At 42.0% G+C, this 22735-nt stretch overlaps 1 protein-coding gene across 5 annotated transcripts in view; it reads right to left on the reverse strand.

Annotated features, from left to right (window-relative positions):
• Nucleotides 1–22735, reverse strand: part of LOC140486208 (interleukin-1 receptor accessory protein-like 1) — a 1398735-nt gene that overhangs the window by 1338310 nt on the left and 37690 nt on the right. Inside the window, exon 2 of one of the 5 annotated variants that reach the window (XM_072585028.1) lies at nucleotides 19731–19866. The exons of the other annotated variants lie outside the window; for them this stretch is intronic. The gene's annotated coding sequence lies outside the window, so the exon portion shown is untranslated. The remainder of the gene's footprint in view (nucleotides 1–19730; nucleotides 19867–22735) is intronic. 5 annotated transcript variants of the gene reach the window in all.

The raw sequence follows: 22735 nt of genomic DNA on the forward strand, positions 1-22735 counted from the left end.
AATTTTTGTATTTAGTATACTGAAAAGTCCATGTCCAAATGCAGCAAGACCTGGACAATATCCATTTTTGGGCTGAAAAGCAGCAAGTAACATTCATGCCACACAAATGCTCAGCAATGTGCATTTCCAGTGAGAGACAATCTAACCACCACCCCTGGAAACTCCCCTGCAAACTGCAAAGATGTCTGGCATATGCTGACAAAGCCTGTACAATTCAAGGGCTCTGAGCCATCTTTACAGATGGTTCAACAGTAGAAACATGAGGCGAGGCCAAATCAAGCAGCACTCAGACCACACAAGTGCAAAAGGAGACTGGGTAACTCCAGGAAATTGCAAGAGGCGCATCAAGCCCATTCACACAACAAAACAAAGCCTGACCAAAACAAAAAGATGGTGAATGCAGGCTAAAACACAACAGACAAACAGCTATCTCACACCTGAATGAAATTGAGCTTTCACGGCACGCTAAATTCTTAAAAAGTAAAAGATTGTTTGTATTTCTGATTTTCAGCATCTGCAAAGTGCTGGAGAAACTGGGGTCTGGCAGCATCAGTGGAGATAAACAGTTAACATTTCAAGTACAATAGGACATCATAATGCAAAACATTCTATTTTTACACCAGCTCATTTGCCCCAAAAAAACCTGGTAGGCATCAATTCAGAATAGAGTTTGACACAGGTGCATGAGTCCATATTGTATTTTTTAAATATACTCTTAACATCACATACTCAAGGAATGGAAGTCTGCTCCAACCCACATGCATGACACTTCCATCAAACAATGGCGCAGTAATACAAATGTCCAGGTTCTCTCTTCCTGGAATGCAGGGACAGAAATCAATATGTACTCATAACCTACATAATTAATGCATGAGGACTAGCAGTGGGCTTGCCAATGTGCAACTAAACTTGGTCACGTCAGCTGACCTAGCTAACAATCACAGAGAATCAAACCAGATATCGGAGCAGCCATGTTATTGAATGGTGCAGTACACTCTTGAGACTCCTGCTCTGAATATTTGTACAAAAAGGTTTATAAAACAGAGAAATCTGAAGGGGTGGGGGAAGAGAAGAGAACTAAAAAGGATTCTGTATAAAGATTAAAACGAATGAAGGAGAAAAGGTTAGGAGGCAACTGAGAGGAAGATAGTGAGTTTTAAATACAAGGATTTAGAATTGGGCAGCATGGTAGCTCAGATGCCTCACAGCACCAGGGACTCAGGTTCGATACCACCATTGGGCGACTGTTTGTGTGGAGTTTGCAGATTCTCCCAGTGTCTGTGAGTTCCTCCAGATGCTCTGGTTTCCTCCCACAGTTCAAGGACGTGCAGATTAGGGGGATTGGTCATGCTAGATCACCCATAGTGTCCAGGGATGTGCAGGCTAGGTGCGATAGCCATGGAAAATGCACAGTTACAGGGTGACAATCTGGTTGGGATGCTCTTTAGAGGGTTGGTGTGGATTTAATGGGCTAATTGCCTGCTTCTACACTGTAGGGATTGTATGACTGTAGCACAGATGTGGAAGTTAAGAGTATCCAAAATTTCTTTGGGTCCAATTCATAGTTATCCACCAGGCATCTAGTACAGGCTGCTGAGTGGCTTTCTTAAACAATATATATAGTAGCTGCATTTTTAGCAACAGCGTATAAAAGGAAATTGATACGGTCTTTAAAATAGACACATGGAAATCTTTAAAAAAAGATCCCAGAAGCAACATGACTTATTTTCCAAATTGGAAAAGATCAGAACCAGAATAATGATCAAGAAGGATCACAAGAGACCATCTGGAATTCAATTCATGTTCACACTTAGAAAATAATTCATTGACAAGGCTTCCCTGGGCATGTACCCTGCTCTTCTTATCTTACCGAACATTTCAAAGAAAGAGTGCCATTTAAAGTTAATAACAGAGAGTTCATTGATTATCATGGCCAAAAGGGAAGAGCTAGGTCTATGCTCCAGACCTAGGTTAGCAACTTCAGCTATGCACAATTGTTTTATGCAGAGCTCAAAAAAGATTCTGTGAACAAACCTCCAACCATCACATTCAGCTGAATTGAATTGAATTGAATTGAATTTATTGTCATGTGTACCAAGGCACAGTGAAAAGCTTTGTCTTGCTAGCAATACAGGCAGATCACAGAGTTAATGAGTTTGTGAGTCCATTCAGCATTCTAACAACAGTCGGATAGAAACTGTTTCAAAACCAGTTTGTGCATGTGGTCAGGCTTCTGTACATTCTCCTGGATGGGAGAGGTTGTACAAAAACATTGCCAGGGTGGGATGGATCTCTGAGAATGCTGGCGGCCTTTCCATGACAACGGGCCTGGTAGATGGATTCTAGAGATTGTCCAGGCCGAGTTCATCACTCTCTGTAACCATTTCAGATCTTGAATGATACAGTTGCTATATCAGAACATCCAGACAGAATGCTCTCGATGGCACACCTGTAAAGGTTGGCTAGAGTACTCGCCGTCATACTAAATTTCCTCAGCTGCCTGAGGAAAAAGAGACATTGTTGGGCCTTTGTAACCAGTGCATCCACATGAAGAGTCCAAGAAAGCTTGTTGTTAATGACCACTCCCAGGAGCTTGACAGTCTCCACTCATTCCACCTCTGTGCTATTAATGTGTAGGGGGGCATGAATAACATCCTGCCGAAAGTCAATAATGAGTTCCTTGGTTTTTCTGGCATTGAGAGCTGGGTTGTTCTCAGTGTATCATTTTCCCAGGCCTTCCACCTCCCGTCTGTAGTCTGTTGCATCACTATCTGAGATTCGACCGACTATGGTGGTGTCATCAGCAAACTTGTAAATGGCATTAGTCTGGTATTTGGCGACACAGTCATGAATATACATACAGTGAGTACAGTAGGGGGCTGAGTATGCAGCCCTGAGGGGCTCCAGTGTTGAGTATTAGTGAGGATGAAATATTGTCCCCAATCTTCACTGATTGTGCCTGTGGGTCAGGAAACTGAGGATCCAGTTGCAGAGAGTGGGGCTTAGTCTGAGATTACTAAATTTAGTAATCATTCTCAAGGGGATAATATATTGAAGGCTGAACTTTAGTCAATGAGTAGGATTCTTATATAGCTGCTCTTGGTATCAAGATGTTCTTGGGAGGAGTGAAGGGCAAGTGATATGGCATCTGACGTTGATCTGTTGGTCAGATAGGCAGATTGGTGTGGGTCAAGAGTAGTGGGGAGGCTGGAGTTGACTAATGCCATGACCAGCCTTTTAAAGCACTTCATGACCACCAAAGTTAGGGCCACTGGGCAGCAGTCATTGAGACATGCTGTATAAGCCTTTTTAGGTACAGAGATGATGTTGGCCCTCTTGAAACAGGCAGGGAGAGGTTGAAGATATCCGAGAAGCCCTCTGCTAGTTGAGCTGCGCATGCTCTGAGTGCACAGCCTAATACTCCATCTGCTCCCATCGTTTTCCGGGGATTCACACGAAGGAAAACTGATCTGACCTCTGATGCAGTGACTGTTGGGATTGGCTCATCAGGACTTGTCGGAATAGGTGTTAACTCTACATTAAAATTCTGCTCAAAGCGAGCATAGAAGGTGTTGAGATGATCTGGGAGGGATATGTCATCGTCTGCTATCTTGCAGTGATTCTTTTTAGAACCTGTGATGTTATTCAGTCCTTGCCATAGTCACCAGGTACTGTCTGGGTCTCTAGTTTGGATCAGTATTGGTCCTTGGCTGTCTTAATAGCTCTGTGAAGGTCATACTTGGATTCCTTATATTTGAGCGGGTCTCCTGATCTGAAGGCCTGAACTAACCATGAACTTAGGTAGAGACAAAAAAAAAGCTGCAGATGCTGGAATCTAAGGCACACAAGCAGGAGGCTGGAAGAACACAGCAAGCCAGGCAGCATTAGGAGGTGGAGAAGTCAATGTTTCGGGTGTAACTGGCTACACCCACCCCCAGGGCTAAAGAAGGATTACACCCGAAACATTGACTTCTCCACTTGCTGATGCTGCCTGGCTTGCCGTGTTCTTCCAGCCTCCTGCTTGAACGAACTATGAACAGTAAACAAATGTGGTTCTCTCTGCACCTCCCAGGATCCAAGGAAGGTGACCAGAACTCCTTCCTTGATTTGCTGATTAAAAACAAGGTATGCAGGGAGTTTTCCAGTGCTGTGCCAATGAAACCAAGTCATATTTTGGTAAAAAAAGATGACAGCCTTGACTCTCTGCAGCTATTCTCCTCACTAATTCTACCTATAAAAGGAAAACTGACTGTTTGACTAAAGAAACTACAGATCCAAGACCTGATCAAGTTTTCACCTCTTCATTTCAGAGAGAGAACCTTCACAACAAGCCAAGCCTGCAACAGTAATCAGCAGCTCTTATTTTCACCTTCTGTATCCTTTACAAAGTCTACATATCTGATTTAGCTCATACCTTTCGTGTTTTATTCAACAAAGTGCACGAGAAAAAGCTAAGCTGGTTATTTTTAAATTGAAAAAATTAAATTAAAACATCTGAACCTATACAAATTATTAATTCTGAATTCTTAGTTCCAAACACAATCCTGGTGTATAGTCATGACAATAAAAATGACAAAACAACTTGTTTCTGAGTTAAGGTTCTGGCTCTGCAATAGCAAGGACAGGTGATCAGCTGGTGAGCTATTGTGAAGCATGTCAGTACTACCAGATGAGCTAACAGGAAAAACCTCTCCAACAGCATGATACATCACCAGCAACACAGACCTGGATAACTACAGATTTGTTCACAGTGGGCAGTGAATGCAATCTGCTTCTGACTGCTTACCACACTGATGTTGTACATATCATGTTTAGCCAAGCCAGCACCACTGGTGCCATCTTTAGCCTTTTTGGAAGTTCCCAACAATGGTGTACAACACATGAGAACACCATTCCCAGGGTGTGAATAATGGTCCGTCAAACATAGCATATGATCACCCGATCATCCTTGGCTGAAAGGAATAACCCAGGGCGTTGTCAAATTGCGGATCACGTGTTCAAAAACTATACACATTATTCAGGCTTTGTTACAGACTTTCAATAGACAATAGGTGCAGGAGTAGGCCATTCTGCCCTTTGAGCCTGCACCACCATTCAATATGATCATAGCTGATCATCCTGAATCAGTATCCTGTTCCTGCCTTATCTCCATAACCCTTGATTCCACAATCCTTGAGAGCTCTGTTCAACTCTTTCTTAAATGAATCCAGAGACTGGGCCTCCACTGCCCTCTGGGGCAGAGCATTCCACACAGTTACAACTCTCTGGGTGAAGACGTTTCTCCTCATCTCTGTCCTAAATGGTCTACCCCGTATTTTTAAGCTGTGCCCTCTGGTTCGGCACTCACCCATCAGCGGTAACATGTTTCCTGCCTCCAGAGTGTCCAATCCTTTAATAATCTTATATGTCTCAATCAGATCCCCTCTCAGTCTTCTAAACTCAAGGGTATACAAGCCCAGTCGTTCCAGTCTTTCAGTGTAAGGTAGTCCCGCCATTCCAGGAATTGACCTCATGAACCTATGCTGCACTCCCAAAATAGCCAGAATGTCTTTCCTCAAATTTGGAGACCTGAATTGCACACAATACTCCAGGTGTGGTCTGACCAGGGCCCTGTGCAGCTGCAGAATAACCTCTTTGCTTCTATACCCAATCCCTCTTGTTATGAAGGCCAGCATGCTATTAGCCTTCTTCACTACCTGCTGTACCTGCATGTTTACCTTCATTGACTGGTGTACAATAACACCCAGATCTCTTTGTACTGCCCCTTTACCTAAATTGATTCCATTGAGGTAGTAATCTGCCTTCCTGTTCTTGCCACCAAAGTGGATAACCATACATTTATCCACATTAAACTGCACCTGCCATGCATCTGACCACTCACTTAACTTGTCCAGGTCACCTTGTAATCTCCTAACATACTCATCACATTTCACCCTGTCACCCAGCTTAGTATCATCAGCAAACTTGCTAATGTTATTACTAATACCATCTTCTATATCATTAATATATATTGTAAAAAGCTGCGGTCCTGGTACTGATCCCTGCGGTACCCCACTGGTCACTGCCTGCCATTCCGAAATGGAGCCGTTTATCAATACACTTTGTTTCCTGTCAGCCAACCAGCTTTCAATGTAAGTTAGTACTTTGCCCCCAATACCATGCGCCCTAATTTTGCTCACTAACCTCCTATGTGGGACTTTATCAAAAGCTTTCTGAAAGTCCAGGTACACTGCATCTACTGGATCTCCCTCGTCCATCTTCAGAGTTACATCCTCAAAAAATTCCAGAAGATTAGTCAAGCATGATTTCCCCTTCATAAATCCATGCTGACTCTGACCTATCCAGTTACTACTATCCAGATGTGTCGTAATTTCATCCTTTATAATAGACTCCAGCATCTTTCCCACCACTGAGGTCAGACTAACTGGTCTATAATTTTTTCTTTCTCTCTCCCACCTTTCTTAAAAAGTGGTACAACATTAGCCATCCTCCAATCCACAGGAACTGATCCCGAATCTATCAAACTCTGGAAAATAATCACCAATGCATCCACGATTTCTCGAGCCACCTCCTTCAGTACCCTGGGATGTAGACCATCAGGCCCCGGGGACTTATCAACCTTCAGACCTAATAGTCTTTCCAACACCAATTCCTGGCAAATATAACTTCCCTTAAGTTCAGGTCCTTCAGCCACTGTTACCTCAGGGAGATTGGTTGTGTCTTCCCCAGTGAACACAGATCTGAAGTACCAATTCAATTCTTCTGCCATTTCTTTGTTTCGGTTGATAACAGGGCCCTGAGGCGTGTTGCTGATGAAAGAGAGTTGGGGTGCAGGTGCATAGTTCCTCAAAAGTGGAGTCACAGGTACAGAGGGTGAAGGCAGGGTTTGGCAGTGGTCAGTTCATCGAGTATCAGAGTTGGGAGGTCAGGTTATGGCTCTCCTGGACATTGGTTAGGCCACTTTGAGAATGCTGTGTCAATTCCGATCTCCCTGCTACAGGAAGGATGTTTTGAAACTTGAAAGGGTTCAGTGAAGATTTGCAAGAATGGCGCCAGGATTGCAGGGATTGAGCTAAAAGGAAAGGTTGAATAGGTTGAGGAGTGACCTTGTGGAAGTTTATAGCATCATGAGGAGCATGTACAGGGCAAAAAGTCTTTTCCCCAGGGTAGGTGAGTTCAAAACGAGAGGGCATAGTTTAAGATGAGAGGAGAAAGATTTAAAAAGGGACCGGAAAGACAACTTTTTAATGTAGGGAGTGGTGCATGCAGGGAATGAACTGCCAGAGGAAGTGGAGGATGCTGATACAATTCCAACATTTAAAAGGAATCTGATTGGGTATATGAATAGGAATGGTTTAAGAGGGATCTGGGCCAGATGCTGACAAATGGGACGAGATCAGTTTAGGATATCTCGTCAGCATGGACAAATTGGACCAAAGGGTCTGTCTCCGTGCTGTAAGACTCCATGGCTCTTCTGTGCCTTTGTGAAATATTAGACTCCAGACTGCAAGCGCCAGCTCAGGTTCTGTTTTGTTAACTGAGAAAAAACACATTGCCAAATCATTGTCATCACAGACTGCCTGCACCAGAAAGATAAAGATGAAAGATGCACATGCTGTGCAAGCAGGCACAGAATTACTGCCACTCAACACTGGCCAACAAGTGAGGCAACTCAACTTGAATCCCAGTCATAGCGTCCAAGACTGGAAAGAACTACATTCAAAACAAGTTACAACACAAAATGGTGAGCTACTGTGAAGAAACGTATCACATCTCAGGCAACTCTAACTCACATAAGGGAAATAAGCGGCAGCACCATGCAGAACAGCATGCAACTGGTGCAAAAGATGACAAAAAACAACATACCAAACACTTGCCAAAGATCAATCTTAATATAGACTTCAGTGATGGAACAGGCAGTTCACAGTCATACTCACATATAGGTTAAGATCTGACTATGTTGATTCGTGACCAGGTGTTTCTGGGATTATGAAAACAGAACCCAAGAGCTGTGTTCCAAATATTCAATCACAGTTAAAATAGCTATAATTTCTATATTCCTTGGGAGGGTCCCAAGGTGGAAGATGAGGCTTTCTTCCTCCAGATGTCGGGTGGCTTGAATTTAGTCACTACTTGGCACCATGGCCCCTTACCCACATGACACACTAGCCTTTCGTTTAACTTTCCTCAATTGCTATCAGAGTGGCTTTGCAACATTCAAAAAACAATTCAGCAGCTAAAATAAACCAGCAAGTGTCACAAAAAGTCTTAGCCTGTAATATTGCTACCGCATAGAGTGAATTTCTCCCTACTTTCCTCCAACTGTCACATTCAGGACAGGCCACCTGCAAGATTCTGGCTGGAAAAAACAATTGGAAGTCAGCAAACCCAAAGAGGATCAACATTATGATCCAAACTTGCAGAAAGATTTGTTTGATCTGCAAATACACTGACAGTCAATGAGAATGATTCCAAACAAGAGATAATTCTCAAGTGTTGACTTAAATTTTAAAACATGACAATTTTCATAGTTAACCAGGGTTGAAGATAGGAATAAAAGTACCTAAAATGCTGACAAGATTTAAAATTCAACAATTGTTTTAGCAATAATTAAGAAATCCTGGACTGCTGACACCAATCTCCTTCTCTAATCTGTTTGTGCTTACTGAAACTAGTCCACATGCAACTCCAAATCCACAGCAATGTGGTCAACTTCTAACTGCCATCTGGGCAATTAGGCATGAGCAGTAAGTGCCAGCCTAACCAGCAATGCTTACAGCCCATGCACACTAGCCTGCCCAGGGAAATAGCAACCTCCCCAAATGGCTCTGGCAACATGCACACTGGGTGAGATCACATTTCTCACCATCACATGGCTGACCAGGAATCTAGCATGCTCTTATCTCCTACCACCGATATACATTTAAATGATTCACAATTTAGTACTCAACCTGCTTAGCCAGATTATGGACACAGTTCCATTACCCATTTAGCCCTGGCATGAAACTTGAAATCTGAGCTTTTGTCCTGAAGGCAAGTATGCTTCCTGCTATGCTACAGATTTCCTCCTTGCATTCAACATATAAGGAAGCAATAGACCACAATGAAATTAATTCAGGGAAGTCCCTACTTTTCTGATGCTATTCCCACAGTGATACATTATATTGTCTCCTAAGGTGCAGTCAGGTCAAAGCCTCAACAAATGTTTCCTCTGATAGGACCGAATTTGAGCTTATAATGCAATCTTGTCACAGAATAACTCCACTTATATTTGCATCCAAAAATAGCTATGTCCTTCTGCTAGAGTCATTGATGGAAAATGGGTGGGGGGTGTGGGGGAGGTGGTACTAAACTGACAAAGTCAAGTATTATACATCTCTAACTCTTATTACCACCTAGCTAATTAAGCAAGTCACAGAGGTGAGGAGAATCTGTTAGATCATATTCTGCATTGATATCATACACAGTGTATCATACCATTTTCTGATTTAAAATAGGAGGAAGGTATTTTGAGTTTCAGAGATTAAGCATCTCTTTTCTCTGAACATTAGGACTTGAAGTCAACCCATTCTTTGGAAGCCTAATTATATAACAAACAAAGTCAACAGGAAATATAAATGAGGATTATGGACAAGTAAGATGCTGGAGTTCAGCCTTAACATTGCCACACTGCCAAAGCAGAATGTTAAACCATATGTTAATGTGCACATTGAAGTGAGCATTATGCAATTAGCATTATTTTCTTTTGAACTAATAGAATGGTTGAAGAGAGAGAGAGAGATTCCTGTTTTGACCAATAAAAAGAGAGAAGGCATTTGATAAAGGTGCTACATCAAAGCAATAATAGTGGAAAATGCAGCTCATGGTTTAATGGGTAACATTGGCATGATAGAAGATGGTAATCCTTATTAAGCAGCAGAGTAGGAATAGATGGATCTTTTTCAAACTGACAAGTTGTCTCGAGTGATGTGCCACAAGAGTCAGTGCTGGATTCTCAACTCTTTACAAATTGGAGGAAGGGACCAAAAGTATGGTAGTTAAATTTACTGATGTCACAAAGATAGGCCAAAATGTGAGTTGTGAAGAGGACACAAGGAGACCACAACAGGAAGAAAGACAGATTAAGTGGGTGGGAAAAGATCTGGCAAATGGACCCTAAAATATGGAAAGTGGACATTCTGGCAGAAAAAACAGAAAAAGAAAAGCAGCATATTATCTAACTGGTGAGAGGCTGCAGAGATATCTGGGTTTCCTTGAGTTTGAAATCGCAGAAAGTTAGTATGCAGGTATAGCAAATAATTATGAAAGCTAATAGAATGATACGTATTGCATTCAATTCCCCTTGCAATAAGAGTAGAAGCTGCACTTCAATTGTACATGGCATTGATCAGACCATATCGGGATTACCTGTGCACAATACTGGTAACTGTACTTACACAATTACATTAATGCATTGAAAGCTGTTCAGATAATGCTTACGATTAATAGCTGAAATGAATCGATTACCTTCGGAGGAAAGACTAGAGACAAACTAGACCTATACTCTCTGAAGCCTTGAAAACTCACAAATGACTTAATTAAACAAAATCCTGAAGGCACCTAATCAGGTAGATTGTCATCGGGGTCATAGTTTCATAAGGGACACACCCATTTAAGTCAGGAATAAGAAAATATTTTTCTATCAGAGAGTTGAGTATTTGGAATTCCTTTCTTCAAAAGATAGTTGATGCAGTTTTGTTTTAAAGAAGGCAGTGCTTAAAAAGATTCTTGATTAGTTTTAAAAGTTGAGGTCGGAATCAGATCAGCCATGCTGATAGTGAATAGCAGAGCAGGCTCAAAAGGAACCACTAATCTACTCTTGCTCCTTGTTCAAATGTTTGACCAAGATTTCCTCAGTATCGGATAAATCAGATGCACTGTCACCATTAGCAGAGATCAAAACTTCACAATAGATTGTTGTGAACATACAGAAAAAGGTAGTAGAATATGCAATCTGATAACCATGTCTTGATGAAATCTTCAAGGATGTCACTTATCCCTCAGGTTGTGCCAAGATATAAAACTTTAATTCCAGAATTTAGAGATTTTTGCAAAAATCCCAACTGGATGGCTAGCCATCTCCTTTTGAACCCAAGTTGTAAGGTGTTAGCTCCTAAGGATTTGTTGGATTTTAATATGTTTCTCCAATACTTTCCACCTGGCTGATATTAACTCTTAACTTCCTTGCTCTCATTACCCCCTACATTATTCTCCATTTCTATACAGAATCCTTTTTTTCTGAGAAGACAGAAAAACATTCTTTCCAATGTGTGAGCCCTTTCCTCATTCTCAAAAGAAATTTATCCAGTCTCCACATCTAAAGGGAGGAATGCTTTCTTCAGTTATTGTTTTTATATATTTGCAAAACCACTGAATTTGCTAATTTTGTTCCTGGCCCACATACTTTATTTCTTCACCTCAATACCATTTTCTTGGCCATTTGCTGGTTTCTAACGTGATCCCAATCCTCAGTTTACTATTATTCTTTGCAACATTATGAGCCTCCCAATCTAATATTATCCTTAACCTTGCTTTTTAGGGATAGATTGTCTCAGTTCTGGTCCTTCAATGGAAGGAACTTTTATTGAACATGTTGACTTGTTCCTTCAAAAGAATGTATTTTTCTTTACTCGAAAATCTTTTAAGCTGACCCAGTCAATGTTAGCTCACTCACATCATAAACATAATTAGCTTTAGATTTTATGTTGTGTTGAAGTATGTTTATTTTCGATAATGTGGACATCACTTGTACTAGTATCAATTTCTCAGTGGGCCTTTGACTATGACGGTACTAATTAAGCCTGTCTCATTGCACATTACATGTAAAATAAATTTATTAGTTGCAGAAAATGATGATCCAGGAAACTGTCACAAATGCATTCCAAAAAACTTGCCTAAAATCTTTGCCAATTTGATTGAACATGCCTGTGATGGTTGGAGGCTCCCATGTTACTTAATTGCTTTTGTTACAAGCTCCAATATCTTGTCCTCAATGATCCAATAGTGAGTCTATAAACTATGCATACCATCCTTGATCACTGGCACTGATGGGCTGTCTTCCTTTGTGTTACCAAAATTAATAGGTCTTGTCTGGGACATAAATGTTTCAATAATTGTAGAGTATCCAGTATAGGAGGGGCGTTTGGAAGGGGGATGGTCGAGGGGTGCAGAATAGCATTTTCTTTCCTCATTCCTCTTTGTTGTGAAAGGACTCTTTTTAGTGTTTTAGAATGTTCAATCCATTCTTCCATCAGATCTCTGGTTATCTTATCTACTTGCACCAACATTTTCTAACTGTTGGTCACAACCTTCACCAATATTGATTCTATTTATTAATTATCTGCAACTAATAAATAAAATATCATGTCATCCTTTAGCAGGACTAACCTTTCTCCTTCATTCATTCATTCCAAGTATGCTTAACAGAACAGGCAACTTAATACCATTGATTCCAAAAGCACTCTACTTCAGAGTTTCCTCATGTCACATCTACGATTACCATGATTGATCAATAGTTCTTTTAGTTTGATATGACTATCAGGATAGAAGGTAGTTTAATTGCTCTGGTAGTTTGTTCAACTACAAGCCTCAACCTGCTACTTACAAAACCAGTCATAGAGGGTCAGGGCAGTAACTGCTTATGAACTAGGTGCACACACCACAACATCAGTAACTTAACTGACAGGCAGATAAGATGGCTGGATAACTGGATTGCAGATGGATTGATGATACAGGTAACTAACATGGAAGCTAGCTCTTCCAATACTGCAAACCTTGATAGAGTCTGTACCAGTGATCAAGGATGGTTACATCTGGAAACAATGAGATGATTGATGAATTTTCAGGCTAAGTTCCATTTAAAATACACCACAAAAAGACAAAAAATGTCTTTGCATTTAGAGAAACATTTGGTGTTTTACATATTTAAAAGTACAGTGAAGAGGAAAGCAGTCTAAAATTAGGATGCGAGAGGTTTGGGGTAGTGGGGGGGGGGGAGGTTGGAATTAGGATGTTAAGTTCAATTAAAGGTCAGATGCTGGTAAAGAATAAGGAACAGTATTACTAGATCAGGTTTGCAAAGTTAACAAAACATTAGATAAAGGATAAAATGTAAAATAGAAATTTGATAGAAAGAAAACTTAAAAGCTTGGCCTCTATCAGGATAAGACTGAAGAGAAAACATTCTTCACAGTAAAATCTGCAAAACTGGGCAAGGGGATGGGGGTGGGGATCCTCATTGATGTAGATAATAAATACAGCCATACATATTAATGATGCTGCTCACATGAGAGATTGGTTTAGGCAGCAATGAAGGATGCACTATAGTGTATCAGAGCATCATTCACAAAATCATTGTCGGGAGACGGGAATCAGATTTGATAAAATTGCAACAATGTGAACAGCTCAAACAATTTTAAATCATTCTAAAACGTATTCTGTAAAAACCTTATGCTCAAAATGGAGACTAGTCCTTGGACTGTAATCAATATTGACTATCTGGCACTTAAAACCAGATTGCATATTCTTCAGGAATGGCACACTGCATCTGGATGGGTACCCACAAGTTTCTGATAATCGGTAAAATTTGGATAGTGGACTAATTGCTGTGGCTCCACTACAAGCCTCATTAAGCACATGCAACTTATTGATCTGGCATCACCTTTGCAATTCAAGCATGATACATATGCGACTTTTACATATGCGACTTTTCCATTGCTCATTAGGTTTAACAGAAGTACCAAATGGCATAAAGTAAGGACAATGTCTTTTTAGTTTGGTGTCTTCTAAAGCCTAGGACTGAAATGAGAGTGTTTTAAAAATCATTGTTTGAGAAGGTGGCTGCAGTTTTGGGAAGCAAGTAACCCGACAGCCAAGTCAGACACCATGAAAACAATTGTTTGGACAAACAGTGAGAAATTAGAATTGCAAACAATTTGACGTCAAGGGAATGCATAGGCATAGCTCTTTCTAGTTTACTGGTTTATGGACTAGTGACCAGTTACTAATGGACGAGACCTTGCTACCTGCCAACAATTGTGATTTGTCCACAGGTAACTGAAGAGACTGGAGCTAGGAAAGAATTAGAAAAGAAATCAGTTCTTCCCCAGCTCAGGAGCAATCACTGTTCTCTGTAGTCAAAATTCACAGTAAACCTGAATAAAACTACTTTATCTTTCCTGCAAGAGTGTTGTAAGCTATGACTTACAATTGATAAGTCAGGTTTTAGCATGTGAATCAGCCTTGTCTTTCTTGCCAATCTATGGCAGCATCTAGACGAAGCTGACTGGTGTGACCAACAGTAAAACCGAAGATCATCTCAACAAAAGTACCTGGTAACAAAGACAACTGAACCAGCTGTGCATGGTGCATGCATGCTAGGGGAAGAAAATAAAGGAGTTTAGGGTTTAAACTGGTATTATATGCTAATGGTTTACAACAGAAGAAGATGCCAGTGAGAAGCAACTAGGAGGATTCTGGGAGGTGCTGGCTTTGTCAGTACAGCTGCTAGTTTTGAGTCAATCAGCAGCTGAGAATCAGAATCAGAGAGGCTGGAGGGAGGAGACAGTGACTGGAGTAGGTAAAAGCTCAAGCGTGGGGCATTTAGGGGCTACTTCTGAATAGTAGCTGGACCTGCTCCACTCCCAAATCAAAGCCACCCACTGATTGAAGGAAGAACACCTCAGGACCCTATGACCACATGGCTTTGACTTCACCAGTTTTCAAATCTCCCCTGCCCCAACCTCATCCTGGATCCAAACTCCATCTGGACACTGTCCTCTTGACCTGACCTACTTGTCCATCTTCCTTCCCACCTATCTGCTTCACCTTCCCCACCGACCTATCACAATTACCCCCCATCTGCATCTACCTATCCCACTTATCTTTGCCCCAGCTCACCCCTGTTTCTGTCTCATCCCCACCCCCCACATTGCTGATGAAGGGCTTATGCCTGAAACGTCGATTCTCCTGCTCTTCAGATGCTGCCTGACTTGCTGTACTTTCTCTAGCACCACATTATTCAGCACTCACCTTAGTCTGTGACATGAGTACAGTGGGTGCTGCATTTCATGATCCCACAGTTCAAAGTGACATTTGGACAGAAAGTTGGTCAGTAGTGGTCAGGTGATTCTCTCTTTCTTATCTTCAATTTCCATTAAGCTTTTAAAGTAACAGGATTTAGGCTAATATTAGAGTAGAACAGTACCAGAATTTAGAATAGTATTTTCTTAGTGAGGATCTAACACTATGGGCGACATAGTTAGCCGTAAATTATTTTAATAGAAAACTTAATTTCAATTAAATAGGTGCTAGAGGTAAGAGTGGTCATCAGCGGAATAATATTTGTCTCCTGTGGGAGGTGGGATAGCAGACAGGTAGTCTGAACATCCCTGACAACAACACCCACAGGTTGTGTCCAATTGCAGCTGATGAGCCAAATGGATCGGTCAGAGTGGCAGTTGGGTATGCTTAGAAGCACGCAGGAGGCAGAAAGTGTCACAGACAGGAATTTGAGAGACATGGTCATTCCTAAGGTTCAGGCAGACAGATGGATGACCACTAGGAGGGGCAGACAGACAATTCAGGACAGCATGTGGTGCTGGAAAAGCACAGCAGGTCAGGCAGCATCCGAGGAGCAGGAGAATCGAAGTTCCTTGGGCAAAAGACCTTCATTAGGCTTCTTGAAGGGCTTTTGTCTGAAACTTCGATTCTCCTGCTCCTGGGATGCTGCCTGACCTGCTGTGCTTTTCCAGCACCACACACTTGACTCTGATCGCCAGCATCTGCAGTCCTCACTTTCATCTGGACAATGCAGGATACCCATGAAACTATCTACCTCTCGACCAAGTATACTATTCTGGATACATTTGGAGGGGAGATTGCCTTTCAGGTGATAGAGTCTTAGAGATGTACAGCATGGAAACAGATCTTTCGGTCCAACCCGTCCATGTCGACCAGATATCCCAACCCAATCTAGTCCCACCTGCCAGCACCCGGCCCATATCCCACCAAACCCTTCCTATTCATATACCCATCCAAATGCCTCTTAAATGTTGCAATTGTACCAACCTCCACCACTTCCACTGGCAGCTCATTCCATACACGTACCACCCTCTGTGTGAAAATGTTGCCCCATAGGTCTCTTTTATATCTTTCACCTCTCACCCTAAACCTATGCCCTCTAGTTCTGGACTCCCCAGCCCCAGAGAAAAGACTTTGCCTATTTACCCTATCCATGCCCCTCATAATTTTGTAAACCTCTGTAAGGTTACTCCTCAGCATCCAACGCTCCAGGGAAAACAGCCCCAGCCTGTTCAGCCTCTCCCTATAGGTCAAGTCCTCCAGCCCTGGCAACATCCTTGTAAATCTTTTCTGAACCCTTCTAAGTTTCACCACATCTTTCTGATAGGAAGGAGACCAGAATTGCACACAATATTCCAACAGTAGCCTAACCAATGCCCTGTACAGCCGCAACATGACCTCCCAACTCCTGTACTCAATACTCTGACCAATAAAGGAAAGCATACCAAATGCCTTCTTCACTATCCTATCTACCTGTGACTCCACTCTCAAGGAGTTATGAACCTGCACTCAAAGGTCTCTTTATTCAGCAACACTCCCTAGGACCTTACCATTAAGTGTATAAGTCCAGCTAAGATTTACTTTCCCAAAATGCAGCACCTCGCATTTATCTGAATTAAACTCTATCTGCCACTTCTCAGTCCATTGGCCCATCTGGTCAAGATCTTATTGTAATCTGAGGTAACCTTCTTCGCTGTCAACCACGCCTCCAATTTTGGTGTCATCTGCAAACTTACTAACTGTACCTCTTATGCTGGCATCCAAATCATTTATGTAAATGACAAAAAGTAGAGGGCCCAGTACCGATCCTTGTGGCACTCCACTGGTCACAGGCCTCCAGTCTGAAAAACAAACCTCCACCACCACACTCTGTCTTCTACCTTTGAGCCAGTTCTGTATCCAAATGGCTAGCTCTTCCTGTATTCCGTGAAATCTAACCTTGCTAACCAGTCTCCTATGGGGAAGCTTGTCAAACGCCTTACTGAAGTCCATATAGATCACACTACCGCTCTGCCCTCAGAATCATCTTTGTTACTTGCTCAAAAAACTCAATCAAATTTGTGAGACACGATTTCCCATGCACAAAACCATGTTGACTATCCCTAATCAGTCCTTGCCTTTTCAAATACATGTCCATCCTGTCCCTCAGGATTCCCTCCAACAACTTGCCCACCACCGACGTTAGACTCACTGGTCTATCGTTCCCCTGGCTTATCCTTACCACCCTTCTTAAACAGTGGCACCACGTTAGCCAACTTCCAGTCTTCCGGTACCTCACCTGTGATTATCGATGATACAAGTATCTCAGCAAGAGGCCCAGCAATCACTTCTCTAGCTTCCCACAGAGTTCTCGGGTACACCCGATCAGGTCCTGGGGATTTATCCAAAAGCAAATGGCATCACAGTTGATTGCTGCATAGCAAGGAGGGTCAAAGTGCAGTAGAGCAATAGCAATGGAAACGGTATAGTTAGGGGCACAGATAAACTATTTCCAGTGACTGCAAAAGAGGGCGATGGATATGGGTGGGATGCTCTTCCGAGGGTCGGTGTGGACCAGTTGGGCCAAATGGCCTGTTTTCAACTGTTGGGATTCTATGTTGTTTCTCCAGTTTTGTGCTGTGATTCACTGGAACACTGTAGCATGCGGAGGACAGACATGTGAGCACGCAAGCAGGACACAGTGTTAAAATGACCAGCTACAGGAAGGTCAGGGTCCTTGCACACAAAGCGATCATCCACCCTGTGTTTGGTTTCTCCGATGTAGAGTAAGCCATATTAAATACAGTGAATACAATATGACCAGATTGAAGGAGGGACAGCTGAAATGCTGCTTCACCTGGAAAAACTGGAAAGTAAGTCCTGTGCAACTGGTGCAAACAGGTTGGGGGCAGGGCAGCTAAAAAGATTGAGCTCAAAAAGCAAAGCTTTCAGCTTCATCACTGGTTTGAAAACCCACAAGGGCTACTGGAATGAGCCGGTCACAATAGGTGGTTATATTAACCAGTGCAAACATTCAAGTAGCAACAGTGAAAAATGCAACTGCAGTCATCTGTTGAACTTTGATTTAGAAATATAGTGGGGAGAAACTACCTAAAATGGGAGTTGTGCCTGGGGTCCCAGCAGATTCCCCATCATTGGATCTTAAGAATCTGCTGGGTAATTCCTCTATGTATGGAACCCTCCAAAAGTCATTTTAAAAAAAACTGAATTCAGAGGATTCCAAAGAATTTAAGTAAAATTGTCGCCGAGGAACAGTTAGATAATTAGTACAAATCCTGACTAAGTGTTCAACTAAATCTATGCTCAAGTCAACAATTCACCCACTACCTCAACTACATTGGACCAGACAAGACCACCTGTCCAAGCCCTTCCAGAGCACATTTCTCTCACCCACCCAGATCTACACCAAACAGTACCGTCCAATCACACTGTGAAAAAGGGGGACACTGTTTACCTTCCTGCGACAGTTCTACACCACACAACTGTCTGAATGGAACTACGTTTCTATAGCCCCGAGAGCTGAGCTTAATTCTCACAGGGGAGAGTTCCATTCTTTCATTTCAAAAAAAGTCAGAGTGGAAATCAGATTGCTACTCAAAAACGTCAGGCCCAATACATCATACCCAAACTGCTGCTTCTTCAAAAAACAAACTTTGCTTTTTTTGAAAATTTCCTTACCGAATAGTCAACTGCCTGTGGTCACTATGACACCAACCCCAACTCTTCGACCCAAAAAATGACCTCAAAGCAATACAGCATTTATCACAATTATTTATTCCTATTATTTTTTGGTATTATTGATTCCATTCCAAGTGTGGAGACAAATATTCATTCATTGCCATGCCATTTTTATTCATTTATAAATTATTGGTAACATTCATTTTACAGTTCAACAACTGACGCCTTGGTCGACACAGTAATCCTTCTGCATAAATGAAATATTGATTAAACATAAAATTAAATAGATTCAACAATATACATTACTCAGAGCAGCAGTAAAGAAGGTTGAAACTCCATGGGAACATTTTGAATTGGGTTTTTTCATTGTCAGGCAGAGTGTTTTTGAGTGAGATTCTCGATGCTATTAGCCATGGCACGTGGTGACTTTACTCATACACAATCTTCCACTTTTCCGATATGCTACCAGCCTGAATGGAATCGTTCTTGTCGAAGTGTGTGCCAGGAGGAGTGGAAAAGCTCTTCTCTGCCAGGACCTTGCAGGATTCATGCCACTGTAGTCATGTTTAAAGCCCCTTTTAATCCCACTTTAGCCTCTGCAAACCAGGAAATACCTTCCACGCGGTAGATCTGCGATCTGTTAGCCCATGGAAATTCACTCAGAATGGCAAGTTAGTGTTTCCGTTCTCCAGGGGCCTGGGAGTACTGGTGGCCACAATGAGGGAGCAGAGGAGGATAATGCTAGATGCTATTAAGTGAAAGAATGATCACATCAGACTCCACCAGCCTCTACCGAAACAGCAGTCTGGATCAATGCAGGTGTCTCAGATAGAAATAATGTAAAACAGTATTGGAAAAAGGTCAAGGATCTTATGTGTTCTGCAAGGTTTGTGCCACTACTTTGTCTCTACCTCATACAGACCACTACTCACCAATTGTCACTGTGTACTCCTCTCACCAAAGCTCAGGGGCTACAATGGTCAGTCAGGGGGTACTTCCACAATCAGTCAAGGGACTCATCTCAATTCCAGTACAGGGATTGGCCCAGTCAACTGGCTGCCTTCCATTCTGCACCAAAAACAAAAGGTAAACAGTCTCCAACTAAACACAAGTGAGTGGGCACTAGAGCTGAACACAACAAGATATGTCCAGTGTAAATGCACGCACATCCCTGCACAAAAAATAAAAATGACCTTGCAGGAGCAAGAAAGGTGTAGATAGCTGTTCTTCAAAGTCTGAAGGACAGAAATAGTGAGAGTTGGTCCGAGAGCAGGCACCAGGAGGTAGTGCAGGTGATGGTTTGCCTCTGCAGAAAGTGTGGACAGAAGGGGCAGGGGGAGCACATGTTCAGAGCATGCAGGAATGTTACAATAAAGACAGTTGGATGAAGGCCCAGAGAAACAAGCACTGCTGCTAATAGTTGGTTACCTATGTTTCAACTTTGACTCGTACCATCCAATTTCACAGGAAAACTCATTTAAGTTTGTAGATGTTTATTCTTTTAAAACAGTCCATTTTTTGCAAACAGGTTCTGCTCTGGAATCCATTGTTAAGTTGATCTGTACACAAGCCAGAACACAATGCAGAACAATGTAAAGCAGCTGTTCATAAACACAGGCAACATTCACATTTAGAGTCATTAAAATTACACCCCTATATGGGTGTGTGTTCATAGGCCCAAGCGGTTGTAAGTCAGATGTTTGTGAATCAGGGATCCCCTGCGATGGCATAACCTTATAAAAAATGGTCACATTTCTAGGAAAAACACTACAATAGTTTGTTTCAAAAACAGAGGTCTAAACTCATTTAAGGAAATGATATTGATCACCTGGATCACTGATTGTCGGAATACTACATTCATCTTGCTCTAGAGGCACAGATCTTTTAGTTGATGGCGCATTCATCCAATTTAAAGCAGTTCAAAAGGTTATTTTTTCTTTAAAAATCATTCTAATGAGCTGCAGGCTTTCTAAATCATGAGTTATTACACATTCAAGATATTCTAACTCATGGTTCTTCATTCATCTTTTCCATTAAAATGTTGATTTTGGGAGGCCTGATTTCTCTTCCTCTACATTATTGCCTTGGCAGGAAGTGTCCTTTTCCTCTACCTGTTATTTCAAGTTGCTCCATCTGACAACTCAAATTCAGCAGGAAACTGGAGTGACCTCCAGAGATCTTCAATGGTCTTGTTCAGCACAAGATCACATGAACTGACTAGCTGCTTCAGAAAGATTCAACTATTTCATAATTCTCCAGCTGTTTATTGCAATTGCATTCTGCCAGTGTTCAATGACTGAAGTCTTAAACCAGTCAGATTAAAACCTTTTGAATACACACTTTCTTCGACAAATCATGGCAGTGGAAAAGATGAAAATGCTTTACTGGCTTATGATATTGGTGCAGTGTTGGGACGAGTGAAGTTGAAGTGATTGTAGTTTCCAGTTCTCCAGTTGCTTCATAAGTGTTCAATTTACATCTTTTTGGTGGCCACAAAGTGATCAAGCTGCTGATTGATGCATCTTGCCTATACCAGGTTCTTGTTAAGGAATCTTATGGTTTAAAAGTGCTCACTTGAAGTTACAAGTACAGAAGTTGGCCAGTCAGCTCAGTGACTCTACTCCACCATTCAATCATGGCTCACACTTCATAACTCCATTCTCCTGCCTTTCCTCTGTAACCCTTGATTCACTTAATTCTCCACCTCAGTCTGAAATACACTCAATGACTTGGTCTCCACAGTTTTCTGCAGCAATAAGTTCCACAGATTAACCATCTTCTGGCTGAAGAAATTCCTCTTCATCTCAGTTCTAAACAGTCACCCCTACACTCTGAGGCTTTGTCCTCAGGCTATAGACTTTCCCACTAGTGGAAACATTTTCTCCACATCCATTCTTTCCATGATTAGTTTCCCTACAGTGTGGAAACAGGCCCTTCAGCCCATCAAGTCCACACTGACCCTGCAAAGACCAACCCACCCAGACCCATTTCCCTCTGACTAATGCACCTAACACCACAGGCAATTTAAATGGCCAATTCACCTGAACCACATATCTTTGGACTGTGGGAGGAAACCGGAGCACCCGGAGTAAACCCACACAGACACAGGGAGAATGTAGAAACTCCACACAGACAGTCACCCAAGGCTGGGATCAAACTTGGGTCCCTGGCGCTGTGAGGCAGCAGTGCTAACCACTGAGCCACCACGCCACCCCAAAACCAGTGAGCCACCGTCTGGCCTCAACCACTGAGCCACCATGCTGCCCCAATGGGACATAGATCAGAGCACTGATTGAACCAGAATTTATTGCATAATTTAAAATTACTATTTGAACTTTTTAGCCTGCCAGGGTGGCAGTTAAGACTTGACTACAGAGTGTTGTGGTCAGGAGGCACATGGAGAGCTGACCTTCCCTAAAAATGTTAGTTAACCAGATGTGTTTTTACAATAATTGACAATGGTTGCAGTTAGAAGTAGACTTCCTTTTAAAAGAAACTTAAATTTTCATCAGTTCAAATTTTACCATCTACTGCTGTGGGACTCAAACCCAGGCTGAAGACCATTACCTTGGATCTCTAGTCTAGTGACAATACCATTTTGCTACCTTACACCACTACTCCACCAATCGTGCTTATAAACAGAATTTTGAAATTCCAGACACCTTAAACTTGCATAAACTTCCAAGATTCCATGATTTTCAATGAGTCAGAAAAGTTTAATTAAAAAATTATAATCTTATCCTGAATAGCTCTCTGGGCTTCTCCTCAGCCCGAACTCCAACACTTCACTGCTTCTGACAGCAACCAGGGATCTCCAAGCACGAACTGCCCAGATCTCGTAGCAGCGCTTACCTCTTTTTTCTGGGTGATATCTTCTGTTGGTCTCTCTTTATCCAAATAACTCACTTCTACTATAATCTTCAATTTCAATGCTTAA

This window comes from Chiloscyllium punctatum, chromosome 15, assembly GCF_047496795.1.
Source record: "Chiloscyllium punctatum isolate Juve2018m chromosome 15, sChiPun1.3, whole genome shotgun sequence".
Taxonomy (NCBI): domain Eukaryota; kingdom Metazoa; phylum Chordata; class Chondrichthyes; order Orectolobiformes; family Hemiscylliidae; genus Chiloscyllium; species Chiloscyllium punctatum.